The sequence below is a fragment of the Pongo pygmaeus genome, chromosome 20 (genome assembly GCF_028885625.2).
Source record: "Pongo pygmaeus isolate AG05252 chromosome 20, NHGRI_mPonPyg2-v2.0_pri, whole genome shotgun sequence".
NCBI lineage: Eukaryota > Metazoa > Chordata > Mammalia > Primates > Hominidae > Pongo > Pongo pygmaeus.
Window position 1 is genome coordinate 35,680,001 of NC_072393.2, and position 18,385 is coordinate 35,698,385.

The following is an 18,385-nucleotide window of genomic DNA, read 5'->3' on the forward strand; positions in this document are numbered from 1 at the left end:
ACCCTGTCTCAAAAAATAACCCAAAACATAACAACAACTTCTGCCCCACAGGGCTGTTGTGAGGATGGATTTAGACAATGCTTTGAAAGCACATAGAATATGCTCGATTAATGTTAACTGCTATTGAAGTAGTTATCGTTTATAAGAGTTCAGATTTTATTATTATTATCACTGTTATTTTTAGTATATTTATTTTGCTCTCCCTGGTGCATGTGAATCGCCTTCAGGATAAAAACCTGAATCGTCCTCATGGGCAGTGTCCCATGCTGTTGGGACAGAGTAGGATCTCAGACAGCACTCTATGATCACAGCAGCAGGAAGGCACCTCAGGACGCCATTGGTAAAACACAGGGGCTTTCTTGGTCTTATCCCTTAGCCAGAAATCCACAGTGGACAATGTAGAAGCAGATACAAAATTGTTCCTGGCCTTCCTCTTCTTAATGGAATCTCCCAGAAGTAAAATAAGAACGCCCAGTGCTCTAGGCCAGGAGTGGTGGCTCACCCCTATAATCCCAGAACTTTGGGAGGCCGAGGTGCACAGATCACCCGAGGTCAGGAGTTCAAGATCAGCCTGGCCAACATGGCGAAACCCTATCTCTACTAAAAATGCAAAAATTAGCAGGGCGTGGTGGCAGGTGCCTGTAATCCCAGCTACTCCAGGGGCTGAGGCAGGAGAATCGCTTGAACCCAGAAGGCGGAGGTTGTAGTGAGCTGAGTTCGCGCCACTGCACTCCAGCCTGGGTGACAGAGTGAGACTCCATCTAAAAAAGAAAAAAAGAAAGAAAAAGAAAGAAAGAAAAGAAAAAAGAAAAAATAATGCCCAGTGCTCAGTTGAGAATCCTACATAGGCCCAGAGATTTATCCACAGAGAGACAAGGGCAGAAGGGAAAAGTGGGTGGACATGTTTGCTGTGGTCTAATTGCTCTTAAGACGAATGAGGACCATAGAGAGAACTAGGTACCTCACCACAAGATGCAGACATCAGCCAGGAATGACCCAGGTGCCTCCTTTGCCGTCCTCGGTCCTCCTGGGCAGCTTCTCCCTGCACGGACCAGCCGGCCTGGTGTGTGTCTCCACAGCGCTGAACCTGTGCAGGGCAGGCTGTCCATGAATATTTGCTGGCTGAATGAATGAACTCAGGGGCGACAGGAAAAGGACAACGTTCAAGCCAACACTAGGGACATAAACTTAAGTGAGACAATGAGGCCAGAAAGTCTAAAGTGTTTTCTGTCACTTGGTCGGATCTTTCTTTCTCCTTGAAGAAGCCCTATGAAGAAAGCCCTGGAGGAGATGATAATGGCGCCTTTCACCACGGAAAGGTCAACCCACATGTGTTCATTGAGTGACTCTGTGGGCCAGCCCTTCGCTCAGTTCTGTCGATGATTACGAGACAGGCAAACCCACGGGGTACTCTTGGTAAGTAGGCCGGAATCAAAACACATGATAAAAATTAGTGAGCATTCCAAAGCAGCGTGTCATTGTATAGAAATGTTCAGAAAAGGTTTAGAGACGGAGTATGCCGGGAGGCCAGGCGAGGCTTCGTGGCGGCAGTGGAAGTGAAGTGGTGATGAGAAACGCTTGAAAGGCAGGGGGGAGAAGGTCGGGCCTTCTAAACTTGGAGAAGATGGGGGAAGGCCAGGTGTGGTGACAGATCCCAAGGCCGGTGCAGCAGTGAAGAAATGTGTCACTGTCTCCTTAGCTCAGGCCCAGCCACCGAGTCCTGGGACATGATCTTTACATCGCCTGGTTCTCTGGTTGATCCATCTTTCCCTCTGATCACTGCCCTTCCTCCTGGGGCCTTTTTGAAATCTGACTCAAGTTCTGAGCACACGTTTCAGCATTTCTGGATGCAATTTGGTATGATAGCGAAGAATCAAAGGGTATTTGCTATCACTTGAAAGTCTGTTTCTCTCCCTCTTCCGCTGAGTACCTGACCCCACAATCATCACTGGCTTTGAAATAATAGACCCATCATAATTACGAGAATTAGTCTGGAGGCTTCTGCCTTATTTGCCTAACTGAGGTTATTAAGGCCGTTTTTAGAGGTGGAAAGGGCTCCCAGGATCATCTCGGCTGAGATGGCAAATTCAGAGAGATGCCTGCAGGGTGGGGGCCAGCCAGGTAGTGAGGGTGGGGAAGGGGCCTGGTGGGGAGGACGCATCCACTGCCCAGCCCATCAACCCTTGCTCCTTGGGCCCATGGGCTCAGCATTGGGAGATAACACAGTTTCTCAGGAGAAGCTGGAAATGCTGACCATGTGTGAGTGAAATGTCCCAAATTTGTAAATGTTAAAAACAAACTTATAGCCTGGGTGACATAGTGAAATCCTGTCTCTACAAAAAATTTACAAAATTAGCTGGGTGTGGCAGTGCACATGTCCCAGCTACTTGGGAGGCTGACACGGGAGGATTGTTGGAGCCCAGGAGGTCGAGGCTTCAGTGAGCCATGATCACACCACTGCATTCCAGCCTGGGCAACAGAGCAAGATCCTGTCTCAAAAAAATAATAAATACATACATACATACAAACAAAAAAACAAATTTAACACATGAAAACCCTGTGTGAGTAAACCTTTGCATCTCAGTTAGAGTCCTCTGCCCCCATTCCATGATTTGGGGGTGCAAACAGAAGCCCCAAAATAGGAAAGGACTTGGGCGAGGTCATTAACATGGTGGGCACAGCGTCTCCCTACCCCCTCCTTTGCCAGGTCCAGAGTTATCTACAGAGGTCAGTCTAGCACCCTCCCATTAGCCTGCTGCCTGAACTGTCTCCTTCTTTCCAGAAACTTCTGCATGCCAGTGACCAGATCAGCCTCTCTTTGGCTTTGAATCCAGGGTGCAGAAGCCTGATCCAGTCAATGCTCCAAGCATGGTCCAACCATCACCCCGCAGCTGGCCCTGTCGCCTGTTGCAGGTGAAGGGGCAGCAGCAACCTGGCAGCCCTGGGCAGCTGGCAGGAAGAGCCAAACACTTACAAAGGGTAGCTTCAGTGTTCTTACAGGGTATTAAAGGAATAGAGCGAGAGTTAATGCAAAACTCCTTCTTTGACTTAATTTATTATAATATATGTGGCTAAAATGTAGATCACACTGCTGTGTTAGATCTCCGTTTTGATTCCCAAAATTGCAATCATGATAGTGGATTATAACCGTGCTCTAACACATAGATGAGGAAATGTATTCCTGTGCAATTTTCCCCGAAGGAGAAGTCAGAGGATAAGGGGCAGGAGTTTTGAATAACCTTGCAACATTTAGTTGTCTCTCTCGATTATAGGATAGAAATTAGCATCCCAGGATGATGTGCATGTGTACGCAGCACCGCTTTGAATATTAGTGCAGAAGGGCATCTGAGGGAATGGAGAAAGTGATTTTCCATATGAAAGAAAAAGTCACTGGTATCGAATCGAGCAATGTGATGTTGCCTTTTATTCAATAAGTGCCTACTATGTGCTGGGCACCAAGCTAAAGGTTGGGGTCCCACCATAAACCAGACAGACCACAGGTTTGCCATGGAAGTGAGCCTTAGCAGTCAGTGTTGGGTGATGCCCGAAAAGGGGTGAACCAGGGCAGAGGGACGGGGGTGCAGGGATGGGGGAGCTATGGGAGAGCCTGAATTGCAGGCTGAGGGAAGGAAACATCCCGGGAGCAGCACGCAGATGGGAAAGCCAACTTTGCTTCCTTGTTCTGGTGGTGCGCGCAGAGCATCCGTGTGGCGGGATGCCCCCAAGAACATACGTCTGGGCGGACTTTCTCCTCAGGCCCAGAGACTCAGCAGAAGTACCCAGGCAGAACGAACGGCCTGAGGTGCCGCCCCAGGGCCTGGACTCTGCAGTCTCCACCAGCAACGGTTCAAGGCCAACACCCGCCCAGCCTATCGCATCCCAAGGTTCTGTTGGCCCAAATCAAGCCACCTGCCTCCCCCAGGCCAGCTCTGGGGTGGGGCTCCCAAGAGCCACCAGCCTTGCTGCAAAATAGAATTGAATTTCCCTGTGGATGTCGAGCCCTGGCTGGGGCAGGTGTGGACAGGGAAGGGCCCTGTGGCAGGAGGGATTGGAAGCTTTGCACAGCACCTTGGGGCAGGTGAGGCTGGGAAGACCAAGCCGACTTCTTCTTGCCCTCCACGGGGTCGTGCTCTGGCAGTGGGAGCCCTGCACTCTCTCAAGGAGAGCCTGGAGGAGCTGCAGTCTGCAGCCGCAAGAGGAGGGGGCTGGACTGATGGAGCACAAGGGAACGGAGCCCTGGGCTACCAGACACCAGATTCCCCACGTCCAGCCTTCCTTCCTGGAGAGAGCCTGTGGCAGCCTGTCCACTCACAGACACAGGCCACCTGGACCCACTGCTGGGCCCCACACCCTGGAAGGGCAGGTCAGAGGTGGCTAGTTATGCACTTAAAAGGAAAAGGCAGACTCCTTAGATTGCACGATCACGGAAGGGTGGCCAGCCCTCCCCAACACCATTCATTCATTCATTCATTCGGTCGGTCACCAGTATTTATTGAACACACTGTGCCAGGAGGCTCTAGGGACACAAGAGTGAGAAAAATAGACCCCATCCCAGCCTTCAAAGAGGTGGCAGTTTGGTGGCAGAGACAGATATTAATCACACATATACGCTCAGTGCAAACTCTGAGAAATGTCCTGAAGGTTAAATTCTGGGGTGATTGGGCAGACCTGACTTAGTCTGGAAGATGAGAGCAAATGACACTGGAGCTGAACCCTCAAACATGAGTGGGATTAACCAGGCAAGATGCAGGGTGGTGGGCCTGGGGCTGGTATTTGGGGTTTGCATTTCAGGAAGAGGGAACAGTATGTGTTGAGATTCTGAGGTCCAACAGAGAGAGAAATTTCTGGCCCGGTGGGCTAGTAGGGCCAGCTCTGGGATTTTTAAGGCGTTTCAGGATGAGAGGAAACATTTCTCAGATCACATTGCAGTCCCAAGTTCCTGAAGCTCTGCAGTTCTTTTTCAATATCAGGGCATGTGTTCTCGGGGTAGGGCATGAGACAGCCAGGGGGCTTCCCGGGTGTAAGCCCCCAGCGTGTAGGACTGAAGAGCCCTGGGACCTGTGTAGTTGTGGATGAATGGGGCGCTCTTTGGAGATGTTGAGAGACCAGTGGGATGCTGAGGCCTGAGCTTCTACCTGCTGTCTGCTTCTTTCTCCGTGTCATCCCAGTGCCCACATCTCCCCAGGTCCTCATCCCCGCAACTCCTTCACCTACTCCCCTCAAAGGGATGTTTGGAGGATAGTGCCAAGTAAGCTCTAATTTCTGAGTTAGGCAATGTGGGAGAGAGTGAAGATGTCTTATGTCTACGTGGAGTTCCTACTCAGGGCTGGGTGGTGTTTGGCATTAGGAAACCTTGTTGATCATGCAGGGGGAGGGGCTGACCATTTTGGGGGATCCTATGGTGACTCCATGACATGGATCACCACCTGCTGGTTTGCTGTTTTATGCTGGTTTACCTTTTTTATATTTTAGACCTTGTAGATTGTGGGGTTGGGAGGCTACCAATTGGGACTCCGCTGGATGACCTTTTGTCCACAGTAGGAGGCCTTATTCCCATGTCATAGGCAATGTTTGGAGGCTGGACGAAGGTAGGAGACATTTACAAACACACAGCTCAGAAGTGGCCACACCAGCCGGAGCCCAGAGCCAGCTGTTGCCAGGCCAGTGGCTTTCCCACTCTGCCACGCAGGGTTTAAAGTGGTGCATGCAGCTTTGCAAGCCCATTGTCTCATGAAGCACTCAGACCCTCTATGACAGGCACCATCCTCCAGTGATCCAACTTTACCAACAAGGAAATGAAAGCTCATGAAGCTTTGGCGCTTTGCTCAGGACCACAGAGCCAGTGCTAGCAGAGTTTAGATTCAGACTTTGCTCCTGGAGTCCCTTGGTGTTTTGAGGTGCTCGAATGCCCAGGCAAGCCTGTTCAGGCAGTATTAAAAGTGGCCCGTGTGTCTCCCTGTGTTGAGGAGGATTGGGCCATCTCTGCGCATGTCTGGGGGCTGTGGGGACACTTTGCTCAGCTACCTGCTGCTCCCCTTCCCCGAAAAGCAGGGGCTGCTATTCTTGTCTGCTTCTTCTGCGGGGCTTGTTGGAGGGCACACTCATCTTGGGATCCTTGTCTCTGGTCTGAATTTCTTTGGACCAGTCTATGGAATTCCCAGATTTTGGGAAGTTCCCATTGAGAATTTGCCAGACTTGATACTTTCATCTGTGATCACAAGAAGAACAAGCAAACTTGACCTTCCTCCTGGAAGCTGCTACCTAGGAGGCTAGTCCCGGGGCTAGGTCAGTTAATTTATTAATGCATTCATTTATTCACCCCGTTTGGGGTGAATATTGGCTGGACACCTGCCACGTGCAAGGTATGGAGGAGGAGGAACCTCAGCCCTTGTCCTTTGCACTTTACAGGCTAGAAGGAAAGCTGGTGTCAAAGAAGAACAAAATTCAAGCCCTGTATCTAGCCAGAGAAGCCAGCTGGGGGCCACTTGGGATGGGACCAGGTGCTAACTGCGATGATAACTGGGAGTGACGTGGCCTGACTTATAATCAAGAAAGGTCACCCATGTGGATATATCAGAAGAAAACAAAGTTGCCTCTCAGGAACTACCAGGAATAAATTTACACTCCTCTCAGTCTCTACAAGGGGAAACACAGTGAAAACTTAGCTAAAAGTGTCACGGTTGTATTGTGTAAAGTACACTGCCCTTCAAGCAGCATGGGACATCGCACTGCCAGGGACACGAACGCTGGACCGGGAGGGCCATTCGCAGGGCACCACCCAGGGCTTCTGTTGGTCTGCAGGTACCAAAACAATGGACAGTGGAGTGGTCTCAGCTGTCTCCTTGGCTCCTCTGCTCTGTGGCCTGAGCCAAACCTGAAGGTTTTGTCCTTTGGAAGTCCACCAGCTGGGAACAGGTCTCCAGAAAGATCCATGTGCCTGTGCCTGAGTGGCAGAGCTGGAGATATATATATGTATATATATAATTTTTTTTCTAATTTTAATCTCAACTGAAGTATTTATTACTACAAGATATTGAAGGGTTCAGCATTTATTCAAAAATTTTTTAAAAATTGATCCAAGGATTGTGTTCATCTGATATGTTCTCAAACGAAAAGGGCTAGATAAGTCAGTGCAGCTCAAAAATGGCAGTAACTTCAGAGCTGGCAATTGACACTTGTTTTCTGCCACTGTTTACTCTTCAATAAAAAATGCATATTTACCATAGCAACCTCCTGATCACGTGGAGCCCTATCCTACATGCGACCCTCTAAAACAGAATAGCTTCTTAAAGGAACACACACATCCTAATCGGCATGCTTTTCAAATGCAAAAACGTGTTCTTTATAAGGAAGCCCTCTTTCCTGGGGTTTAGTGCTAATAAACACGTCATCCTTGTAGAAATCATTTTGGTCCCCTGTCTTAAATTTTAAGATGTTCATTCTGGAAATCCAAATAAAATTACTCTTGGAGGAGCTTTTGATTATCTTAAGGATTTGTTGATTATTTATTTTAATATGGTTCTAAGTATATATATTTGTGTTTATACATGCACATATGTATATATATTTTAAACAGCAGCCATTAGTATCATCTGGAAGGGAGTTTGGTGCAGATTCTAACGACCTGCCGCTTCATCTGTGATTAAAGATTGTCATCTATGCGAAGCTCAGTTGCAGCCTGAATTGTTTTTCACTGTTAACTTGGGAAGATTGCCTGGGGTTTTAGAGCTTTGGAGGAGCTGCCCCAACTGGACTTTTCAGGGAAGGAACATGTCCCCTCATGCTAGCACTTTGTATGTGTCTGATTCCATAGCTTGGAACTGGCTTGGGGTTGGCGGGGGGGCACTGCCAGGGACACGAACACCGAAAGCTGCTACTCAGGAGGCTAGTCCTGGAGCTAAGACCACAGGTCTGCCCCCTCCCCATGCCATCTTTACATATGATGCGTTGCTTTGGCAATATTCATGTTGAAAGCCACTATTAATCGGAGCATAACCTCTATCAGGCACCATGCTAAGTGATTCATATACCTTAGACTCTACAATCCTTTGAGACATGAATTTTTGTGACTATTCCCGTTTTGCAGATAAGGAAACCAAGCCTCAGAGAGGTTATGTAATTTGCCCAGGATTACATGCCTAAGACCTGGGGAACTTGGTTTTGACCTGAGGGCTTTTGTACTGCAAAACCGCTCTGCTTATTCTGTCTTCTGAACCTGTCTGTCAGATTTAGCTCTGGAAGGACAAGTGGGGACAAGATGGAGAAGCCTTTGGAGATAGGGACAGTGACAGTGGCTTCCCTCTCAGAATGCTTCCTCCAGAGATTCCTGGGTAGTCCCAGTTTCAGCAGAGATTTGTGGAACTCTTTTCATACTCTGATTTTTTTTTTTATTTATTTAATGCCTGCACCTAGGAGTCAGGCACCCTTCCCCTGTGCTGGGCTGAAGTCAGGGCTGGAGTGCCAAGGGCCTCTGGATGCCACAGCCCCAGGGAGAGGTGGTATGGTTGTGTGACCACAGGTGTGGTCAATGCCTCTCTGAGGAGGCTAAGGAGGCATCCCAACTGGGCCTGGTGGATTTTTAGTTTCTTTCAATATGAGAAACAAGAACATATTTGTGAGCCTGTTATGCTTGGTGACTTTGGGGCAAAATCCGATTGTGAAGTGAAGCTGGGTTCTCCATGGCACAGAGGCTTTGTGACCTGCACTCCACGGAGGGGCATTGCCCCCGCCCCGTGCCCAGGCCAGCCAATCCGATGGCGGCAGGCACACAAGCCATTTCATAATTATCCATCACTAATGCCTCCATGCCGCCCTAATAGATTATTTAAAATGGTGTGTGTGTCTCTCATGCAACCTCAAGTCAGCCCCAAACCGTACATGCGTACAGGCTGGGAGAGGTAATTGTTTATCATGTATCTCTCTGTTGCAGACACTTTTATAAAAGAGTATGTATTATGTATGGTGTGACCTTCAAATGTCAGGAATGTGTTGTGCAATAAACTGTCAATATTTGTGGTTATAAGGTACTAGATGACTTTTACAATAATTGGAACGGCTATATTAAAAGCTTGGATCACTCGGCTGGTTAAAGAGAAAGACACAGGCCAGCGTTCATCAGGGACTTGCCTTCTGCCAACTATTAAATGAAAGATATTGCAAGGTGCTCAAGATGTCTTCTTTGTTTAAAAAAGAATATGGCAAGACACGTCTCTAGGGGAGGCGTTATCTCCAAATCATCCCTTCTCCTTTCAATGTGCTCAATTCCCAGGAGAAAACTCAACTCCACAAGTTATAGTGACTGACCAAATGCATTTTAAAAAAGATTGGTCCAGCTTGTTCCTGATGTCATTTAGGTAAGAATTCCTGGAGTCAGATCTTCCATCTTCTCCCCTCCCCCACCCCCACCCAAACAGAAGGGGCTGTAAATTATCTTAAGAGGATCTTAAAAGCTATAGTGTTTTTTTTCTCTTTCTTAGTAAAATAAATTACGTAGACATCTTTTGGGAATTTATGCTTTAGTGAAAGTAGAGGCTTATAGTGTAATTTTCATTTTTTGTTTAAAGAAAGGAGTACTTAATTTAAATTATGAAGAAACAAAGGCATAACAAATATTTTATTATAATTATAATAGTAATTGGATCATAGATTACATTAAAAATATCTGTTTCACTAGGCTCTTCTATGGGTGAATATCTCTTTATGCTTATGTGAAGTCGTTTCTCCTTATGATAGTCAGATCTTCGTTTTTAACCAGGAAGGAGTTGAGTAAATGAAATGGGGAAAGGGGCCTCACACTTTTGTCTTCTAAGGAGCTCACTTGTGGCCTTGCTGATTATAATTGTGTGTTTGTGGTTCCTTCCACCTGGATGGAGGGAGAACTGGGTGACACCCTGAGGCCCCTTCCTCCAAGAAGCCTCCCTGGACATCCCCAGGCCTCCCCACCCTGCAATCATCCAACTCCAGCACCTGTATGCACTGAGCACTCTGGAGCACTTCCGATGTTTTGACGGTGCCCTGGACTATTTCTTCCCTCCAGCTGCTCAAAGTAGCTTCCCTCTCACAGTCAGGAACTGGTCTTAATATCTGAATTCCAACTTGCTTGGCCTTCCCTGATGCTTTTATTTGTTGAAAAAGTATTCGTAAAGCACCTGCTATGAGCTGAGGACCTCTCGCATGCTAGAAATGTCACGGCAAGCCATAGTGCCTGGCCCCTGTTCTCCTGGAGCTGACATTATAGGAAGGGGACAGGCAGTGAGCAGTTTAATACACAGATCAGCTGACCATCTGCGAAGGGCGATGTGGAAGGTGACATGGGCTGAGAGCTGGGGGTTGGGAGATTCCTTCCAACAGTGCGATCAGAGACAATCTCTCTCAGAGAGGTGACTTTTACACGAAAGTCAGAAGAGAATTCTAGGGGAAAGAGAATTCCAGGAGGAGGGGAAGCAGGACCAAAGCCTTACTGGAGAAGGGACCTAGCCTCAGAGAAGAACAGAAAGTTGGGAACCAGCCTCAGAGGAGAACAGAAAGGTGAGGGTTGGAGTGCAGGTGGGGAGTTGGGATGAGGTCAGAGCAGTAGGGAGGCCACCTGGACATATTGAGACACAGCTGGAGGTTATTCTAAAAAGCAATGAAATGAGTAGCTGGTCCCTGTCTTGCCCGCAACCAGAGGCTGTTCCCAGGAGACAGCAGCAGCCTGGGCTGAATCTCTCAGACTCATTCTCCTGCCTGGGTCTTCTCACCAAGGCCAGGTTCTTAGGTGACCCTGCTCAGCCACATGAATGGTGTCTGGGGTGGGCTCCAGCCCACTGTCCCTGTCCCACAGAGAAGAGACAGGTGTGCAGAGCCCAAAGAGACACGTCACACCTGATGTCTTGTCCCAGGTCGATTCTGTGAATCCCAAACCTTGCCCGCTGCATCCAGGGTTGCAGTCTCTAGCCTGGGGACTGAGAGTACCTGCCCACGGCCAGCCCATAGCCACCCCTTGGGGCCTTGGCAAGATGTGGTGGTCTGCGGATAACAGGGGATATTGTCACAGCAGCATCACATGGTGCCAGAGGGCAGAGACCCCATGGGTGGCCTAATCCCCAGCAGGGAGTTTCACAGACTCCACCGACAATTAAGAATGGGTTCAGGGCTTGGGAAAATCAGAAACATATTTGGCTCACAGTTCTTGATCTTGAAGCCCTGGTATATTTTAAGGAAAATGTAATCCATGTGTTTCTGATTCATTTTCACTTAACTCATCAAAATGTTGCTTTAGAGAAGCTATTTGAAATCCTAGTGTCTTATATTTCTCCCTTTTTCTTTTTTTGAGACGGATTCTCACTCTGTCACCCGGACTGGAGCGCAGTGGTGTGAACTCGGCTCGCTGCAACCTCCGCCTCCTGGGTTCAAGCGATTCTCCTATCTCAGCCTCCCGAATAGCCAGGACTACAGGCACCTGCCACCACACCTGGCTAATTTTTGTATTCTTAGTAGAGATGGGGTTTCACCATATTGGCCAGGCTGGTCTCGAACTCCTGACCTTGTGGTCTGCCCACCTCAGCCTCCCAAAGTGCTGGGATTACAGGTGTGATCCACCACACCCAGCCTCCTTTTTTTTTTTTTTTTTTTAAAGAAATTAGCCTTTTGATGACCTACTTCCCCAATTCCAGAAATCATCTCTTGCCACCAGCAAATGGAGCTCTGCCCAGTTTTGAGTTTGGGTAGAGGGTGAGACACGGCAACATGGAAAACATGCCACCTCTCTATCTCACGTGTCCCAGGGCTCACCAGTGAGGTCCAATCCCGACCCCGTGGGTAATAACCCATGAGCAAGCTGCCTGTTGCCTCCTCACAAGTGGACATCATTTTCTAAAATAGCTCTTTATTTAAACAAATACTTTCACCAATCCATAAGAATACTTAACTGTTTAACATGACTATATATGGCCACCATAAAATTGAGGACTCTGATGCAACCACAGAGACACCAAGTTGATACTGACCGGAGGCAGGAGTTATGTCTTCCAAGAGTTAGGCAGAATTGTTTACAGTAATGTTATAATTTTCATGCATACTATTAATTTTAAATAATTTTAAAAAATAAAAGGGCCAGTTGTGATTGCTTTATTTGAGTCTCTTAAAGTTTTCAAAATAAGGGAAGTGTTAAGCTTTTAAGAGTAGCTCTACATTCCTTTGGACTTTCCCCAAGGTGTCAGTATTATCTTGCTCCTGAAAAGATCTTCAAGCCCTGGTACACATGGGCAAGGACATTAAGAAAGATGTGATTTTTTTTGTTGTTGTTGTCCCGCTGAACTGCTTCTTCACCCCTTAGACTCCACAAATAGTTTTTTTCTTCATTAATGAAGTGAGAGCTGTGATTTTGAGACGTTCTTTGCACAAGGCATACTTGCAAAATTAACTGACAACTCATCTGGGAAAATGCATTTACTGTTATACTAGAAGCTCCATAGAAATTAAAATATCATGGCATTTTATGCCATAAATGTAGTAAGCGCCAGGGTGTTCACAGAGTTAGCCACCTTACCCATGCGTGGTTGCTGGGGTAACTCTCCAGTCACGGCTTGGACCTCACCATCACCATCATCATTATAATTTTTTTTTTAATGGAAGTCTTTCCAAAATGTACTTCTGGGCATCTGAAGGGTAAGGCTACCAGCAAGTTGGGATGAAGTGAGAACCAAGAATCCATGTTCAATATAAGAATAAGCCATTCTTTCCTTTCTCTTTGTCCTCTCACTCTGTCTCTTTTGGTTTCTATCTCGGCCTTCTCCCTCTCATTCTGTGAGTTAATTGGACTCCCTGGAAGATTGGATATAAGCCCAGAAGACTTCACCAGTAGAGGATTGACTCTTCTTAGTCAATTTCTGACCTTTTCCCACAATGGCTACCCCCAAAATCTCTATGGCTTAATATAACCAGGATTTGCTTCTCATTCATGCAAAGTGTGATGTGGGTCAGCTGTCATCCAGCTGGTGACTCAGTGACCCAGGTGCCCTCTATTTTGTGATTCTGTTGTCGCAACCTTTGCATTTCAAGGTCACTGTGGCCCAGGAGGAGAGGGCGGAGGAGGTGCAGGCACATTCTCTCTTCATTTCCTTCATCTGTTGGCCAAAACTGACCACCTGTCCTCAGCTTAGTGAAAGAGAAGTTGGGATACATAGGGGTCCAGGGACTAGTTAGCAACCATTTGCCATCCTTTTTACAGTCATTTCTTCTCGCCTCTTTAAGACCCAACATCAGTATCATCTTTGGCTGTAGGGTGAGGTCAGTGGGGAGAAAAAGAGGCCAAAAAAAAGAAAAAAAAAAACAGCAGTGGGCAGAGACAGCCTGGGATAGGCTTGGAGTTCTTTCAGCATGGCGGGACCCAGAGGTCTAGTCCTCGTGGGTCAGATGGGAACCAAGGGCGAGGGGAGGGGTGAAGGGACTTGCTTGGGACAGTTGGATATTAGGGACCCTGGAGGAAAAGATTCTGCCTCCTGACGCCTGAGTCAGCATTTTTGGAAAACAAGGCTATTTTATTATACAAAGAAGTTCAGTGTTTAGAGAGAATCTAGGGGGAAATCTACCCTTCAAGTACAAAATCATTTTATAAACAAAGTTTTAATATCCCAAACATATTATATATAAATAAGGTTAAGTGTGTGTTGAGGCACCCATCCATTCAAATCATGTTTGTATACAGCAAGATAGCCAGCCTCAGCGGTGGTTTCAGACAGCTGGTGACAGTGTTTTCTAAGTATCGGGGCTTTAACTTTTGAGAAGTTATTTGTCTTTCTGAGCATCCGTTTCTTTGTCTAACTGGTACTGCCGCTTTGTGGTCCAGTGGATGATGAGGATTCTAAAATGATCCCTAGCCATTTTAATCCCCCCAACTCCTTCAGCTCACATCCCCTCCTCTGAATACTTGGGGAAAGCATGCACCTTCATGTCACCTTGATCGATGCCAACCTTGCTATAGACTCGGAGGATAAGAACGAGCAAATGGGCATGTAGACAACATTGCTGACCTTGAGAAGACAAAATTAGGAAGGTCTGTTGCCTGATGACTCCTTGTTCCTGGTAACAGACCTTTAAAAAACTTGGATCCACCTCCTTTTTCTTTAGCAAGTCACTTTCAGCTTGTAGGCATGGGCAGAGGAGAAAGCTGGCAGAGCTTTTGATGCCTATTTCAATGCATTTGCTCTTGGCGACAGTCTAGGAGGGTTGCAAATATGGCCTGTGTCTGTCTGGAATATTATTTGTTGTACCCATGCAAGGCACCCACTTCTGAAGAAATAATCCCATATTATTCAGTGGAGTCAAGAAAAGAAACAAGGTTCACAGGAGCTGTTTCTCAGCTGTTTCTCCATCACGTGGGAGCCCAGAGCACACCCAGGCTGAGGGTGCATTAGGCAAGAGAGGGCCTCCCTGCCTGCAGCCAAAGGTCCCCTCCAGGGACATCTCAGCCTCTAGGAGCTGGCAGGGGTCTGTCCTTTCACAGATGAGCAGGGAGGAACAGATGGCAGAGTTGAGGCTGACCTCTGTCCACATGTCTGCCTTCAGTCTACCCAGCACGTTAGAGAAAGTGTCAGATAGGAGGGAAGGAATACCACTGGTTAGAGGAAAAGAAAATTAAAAAAATAAATAAATCTCAAACCAATGCACAAAAGGTTCAACAAAGGATCACAGATGCAATTTTTGTAATAACTCTCTCTCTCTCTTTTTTTTTGTTGTTGTTTTTGTTTTTGAGATGGAGTTTCGCTCTTGTCCAGGCTGGAGTGCAGCAGTATGATCTCGGCTCACTTCAACCTCTGCCTCCCAGGTTCAAGCGATTCTCCTGCCTCAGCCTCCTGAGTAGCTGGAATTACAGGCGCGCGCCACCATGCCTGGTTAATTTTTGTATTTTTAGTAGAAATGGCGTTTTACCATGTTGGCCAGGCTGGTCTCAAACTCCTGACCTCAGATGATCCGCTGGCCTTGGCCTCCCAAAGTGCTGGGATTACAGGTGTGAGCCACCATGCCCAGCCAATACCTCTTTCTTTCTACTGCCTGCTTCCTGGAGTGGCTGGGGAAGGGCTGGTCTGTCTGCAACATAAACCAGTGACTGCTTTCTCCACCTGACGGTATGGGGTGCCAGGAGGATGGGACTCCCTCCTGCAGTTTGCAGAGGGGCAGATGCCAGTGCTTTTATACTCGGGGTAGAGAAGGAATCCAAGAGCAGCCGCACCTTCCCCTCTGAATGACACTCTCAGGTTCTTGCTGGGGCTGGGCTGAGTTCAGCACACACATCCTCACCAGCACCCATCCTGGCACAGGCTGGGGCTCACTCACAGTGCCCTGCGGGTGTCCCACCAGCACTCGCTCCCCCAGCCTTCACTGTGCTTGGCTTTCAGCCTCTCTGGACACTTCCTGGGACCACCCACAATCGCCCATCATCTTCTCTCAGCATGATTTTCCAGTAGGATTAGTCTAACCATAAATGCCATAGGCCTTCTGGCCCTCCAAAAAAAAATCCCTTTTCTTTGTGAAGTAATAATTAGACTCTTAAATCTGCAAAGAAAACTGTTTATCTTACAAATTTATTCTTTTTATTGGGCCACACATATCCAAGATAGAAAGATAAAAGGAAAACAGATACAGGCCATCACTTAGAGTGATGTATAGTGAGGCAGGGCTCATCCTCAAGTTCTGCAAAATGTTCCACAGTGCAGGGCGGCCATATCGCTATTTTTATCTGCAATGTGGCCTGGGCAAGTCCTTCCCAAAAGCTCCGGGAGAAATATGCCCTCTCTCATTTCTCCTGCAGTGTCTTCTTTTTTGTGATTTTTTTTTTTTTTTGAAGATTCAGGGGGTACATGTGCAGGTGTGTGACATGAGTATATTGCGTGATGCTGAGGTTTGAGCTTCTAATGATCTTGCTGTCTAAGTAGTGAGCATAGTGGTCGATAGGTAATTTTTCCACCTTGCTCCCCTTGTTACCTCCCCTGCCCTTGGAATCCCCAGTGTCCATATATATTTTTTGAGACAGGGTCTTGCTGTGTCACCCAGGCTGGAGTGCAGTGGCATGATCCCGGCTCACTGCAGCCTTGACCTCCTGAGTTCAAGCAATTCTTGTGCCTCAGCCTCCCCAGTAGCTGGGACTACGGGCATGCACCACCACACCCAGCTAATTTTTGTATTTTTAGTTTTGCCATGGTTTTGCCATGTTGCCCAGGCTGGTCTGGAACTCCTGACCTCAAGTGATCTGCCCACCTCGGTGTCCCAAAGTGTTAGGATTACAGGTGTGCACCACCACACCTGGCTTCCAGTGTCTATTGTCCCCGCCTCTGTGTCCATGGTACCCAATGCTTAGTTCCCCCTTATAAGAGAACATGAGGACATTCTCCTGCAGCTTTATTCCACAATGGCTCCTTGCTACTGCTCTCTGGTGGGCTCCTCTGGAAGCAGCTTTATGGGAAGGTCCAGAGCATGCCACAGGAGGCCCCGCAGGAATTACACTTTTTTTTTTTTTTTTTTTTTTTTGAGACAGAGTCTCATTCTGTTGCCCAGGCTGGAGTATGGTGGTGCAATCTCAGCTCACAGCAACCTCCACCTCCCAGGCTCAAGTGATTCTCCTGCTTCAGCCTCCCGAGTAGCTGTGATTACAAGCATACATCACTACCACCTGGCTAGTTTTTGTATTTTTAGGAGGGATGGGGTTTCACCCTGTTGGCCAGGCTAGTCTTGAACTCCTGACCTCAAATGATCCACCCGCCTCAGCCTCCCAAAGTGTTGGGATTACAGACATGAGCCACCATGCCCGGCCCAATAATTATACTTCTGAAATCTGCCCCTGCCTACCTTCATCCTGAAGCCAACATCCAGGGCACCTTAGTCCTGCTTATAATTCAAATCAGCAGTGATTGGCCTCCTAACTTAAATTGGGTATCTCGACTATGTTGCCAGGAGCACTTGGGCAGAATTTTAATCAGGCTCATCATTATTTGCAGCTGACCTTCATGATCCCAGCAAAAGGGAAGCTGAGGGAGGCCGGGAGGGCAAATGCAGCATGCTCAGGTTTGGGGTGGGTGGGAGTGGGAGAAAGGTAGAAGGAGATGGCCTTGCCACTGTCTAAAGCTAGGGTATGTGGCTGGCTGGAAATGACATCTGGCCATCACTCCCTCTGGCAGCAGCTCCTGGTAGACTCAACCTCCAGGACATAGAGCCACTGTGACCGTAAGTAGAGCATTTGTCTGATGGTGACTTTGCAACACTCTCTTGTGTCCATTTGCCCTGATCAATAAGCCATCTTTGGGGGCCTTTCCACATTCATTTGGACAACCACAATCTAGGGCTTGGTGGGGTGACTTTGAGTTCTAGATGTGGATGAGCCTAACTTCCTACTTGTGCAAAATTATAAGAAAAAATAGCTAGGTAATTATACCCTTTGAATCGCTCTCCAATGATGGTTAGAAGAGTTGGGGAGAATAGGATTAAAGTGAGATTTCAAATATAAATAACTGTGCCAGGGTGATATGGTCGTATACAGTCCAAGTGCAGAGAGAATGCTCCAAGCCAAGAGTTTCCACCGTTGCTTAGAGCGAATACTCAAATAAGAATTAAATGTCTCGGACCCAGTGTAGTGGCTCATGCCTATAATCCTAGCTCTTCGGGAGGCTGAGGCGGAAAGATTGCTTGAGGCCAGGAGTTCAAGACCAGCCTGCGCAACAAAGCAAGACCCTGTCTGTGCAAAAAATAGAAACTTAGCAAGGCATGGTGGCCTGCACTGTAATCCCAGCTACTTGGGAAGCTGAGGCAGGAGGATCACTTGTGCCCAGGAGTTTGAGGTTGCAACGAGCTATGATTGTGCCACTGCACTCCAGCTTGGGTGACAAAATGAGACACTGTCTCAAAAAAAAAAAAAAAAAATTAAATGTGTTGTCCTTCATCTTTCTCATGGTCTACAAGTCTTCCCCTTTTGGCTGTTAGCAGAGAACACCAGGAACAGACGTTGAGGAGTAAAAGCAGTTTGCATTTTCCATTGCTTGGAAGGCACAGATCTTATTTATTGTGATCTCTGCAGAACTCGCAGATCTCATTATCCCAGAAGGTTCCCTTGTTCTCCTAGTGGGATTTACTGTGAGGCCTAGAGGGTGGGCTGGAAGCTACAGTGAGGAGGACCCTGCTATCCTCAGGAGCTTAGATTCTGTGCCAGGCCTTCAGGCTCCTGCTCTGTGGGGAGGTCCATGATTCTGGAAGAAAAGTGAACCCAGAGAAGGTTCTCTTGCTTCTCCTCCTCGAGTCCCCAATTGTTACCTCTTTGGCAGTGTGATGTCAGGCCTCGGGGGCTGCAATGACGTATCCTCCAACCACTGGACATTTTTCCAGTTTTATTTACTATTATGTCCCACAATTTCTTTGC

General features: G+C 47.6%; 1 protein-coding gene across 13 annotated transcripts in view; it reads left to right on the plus strand.

Annotated features, from left to right (window-relative positions):
• Positions 1-18,385, plus strand: part of ZNF536 (zinc finger protein 536) — a 487,338-nt gene that overhangs the window by 290,798 nt on the left and 178,155 nt on the right. The window lies entirely within an intron of this gene.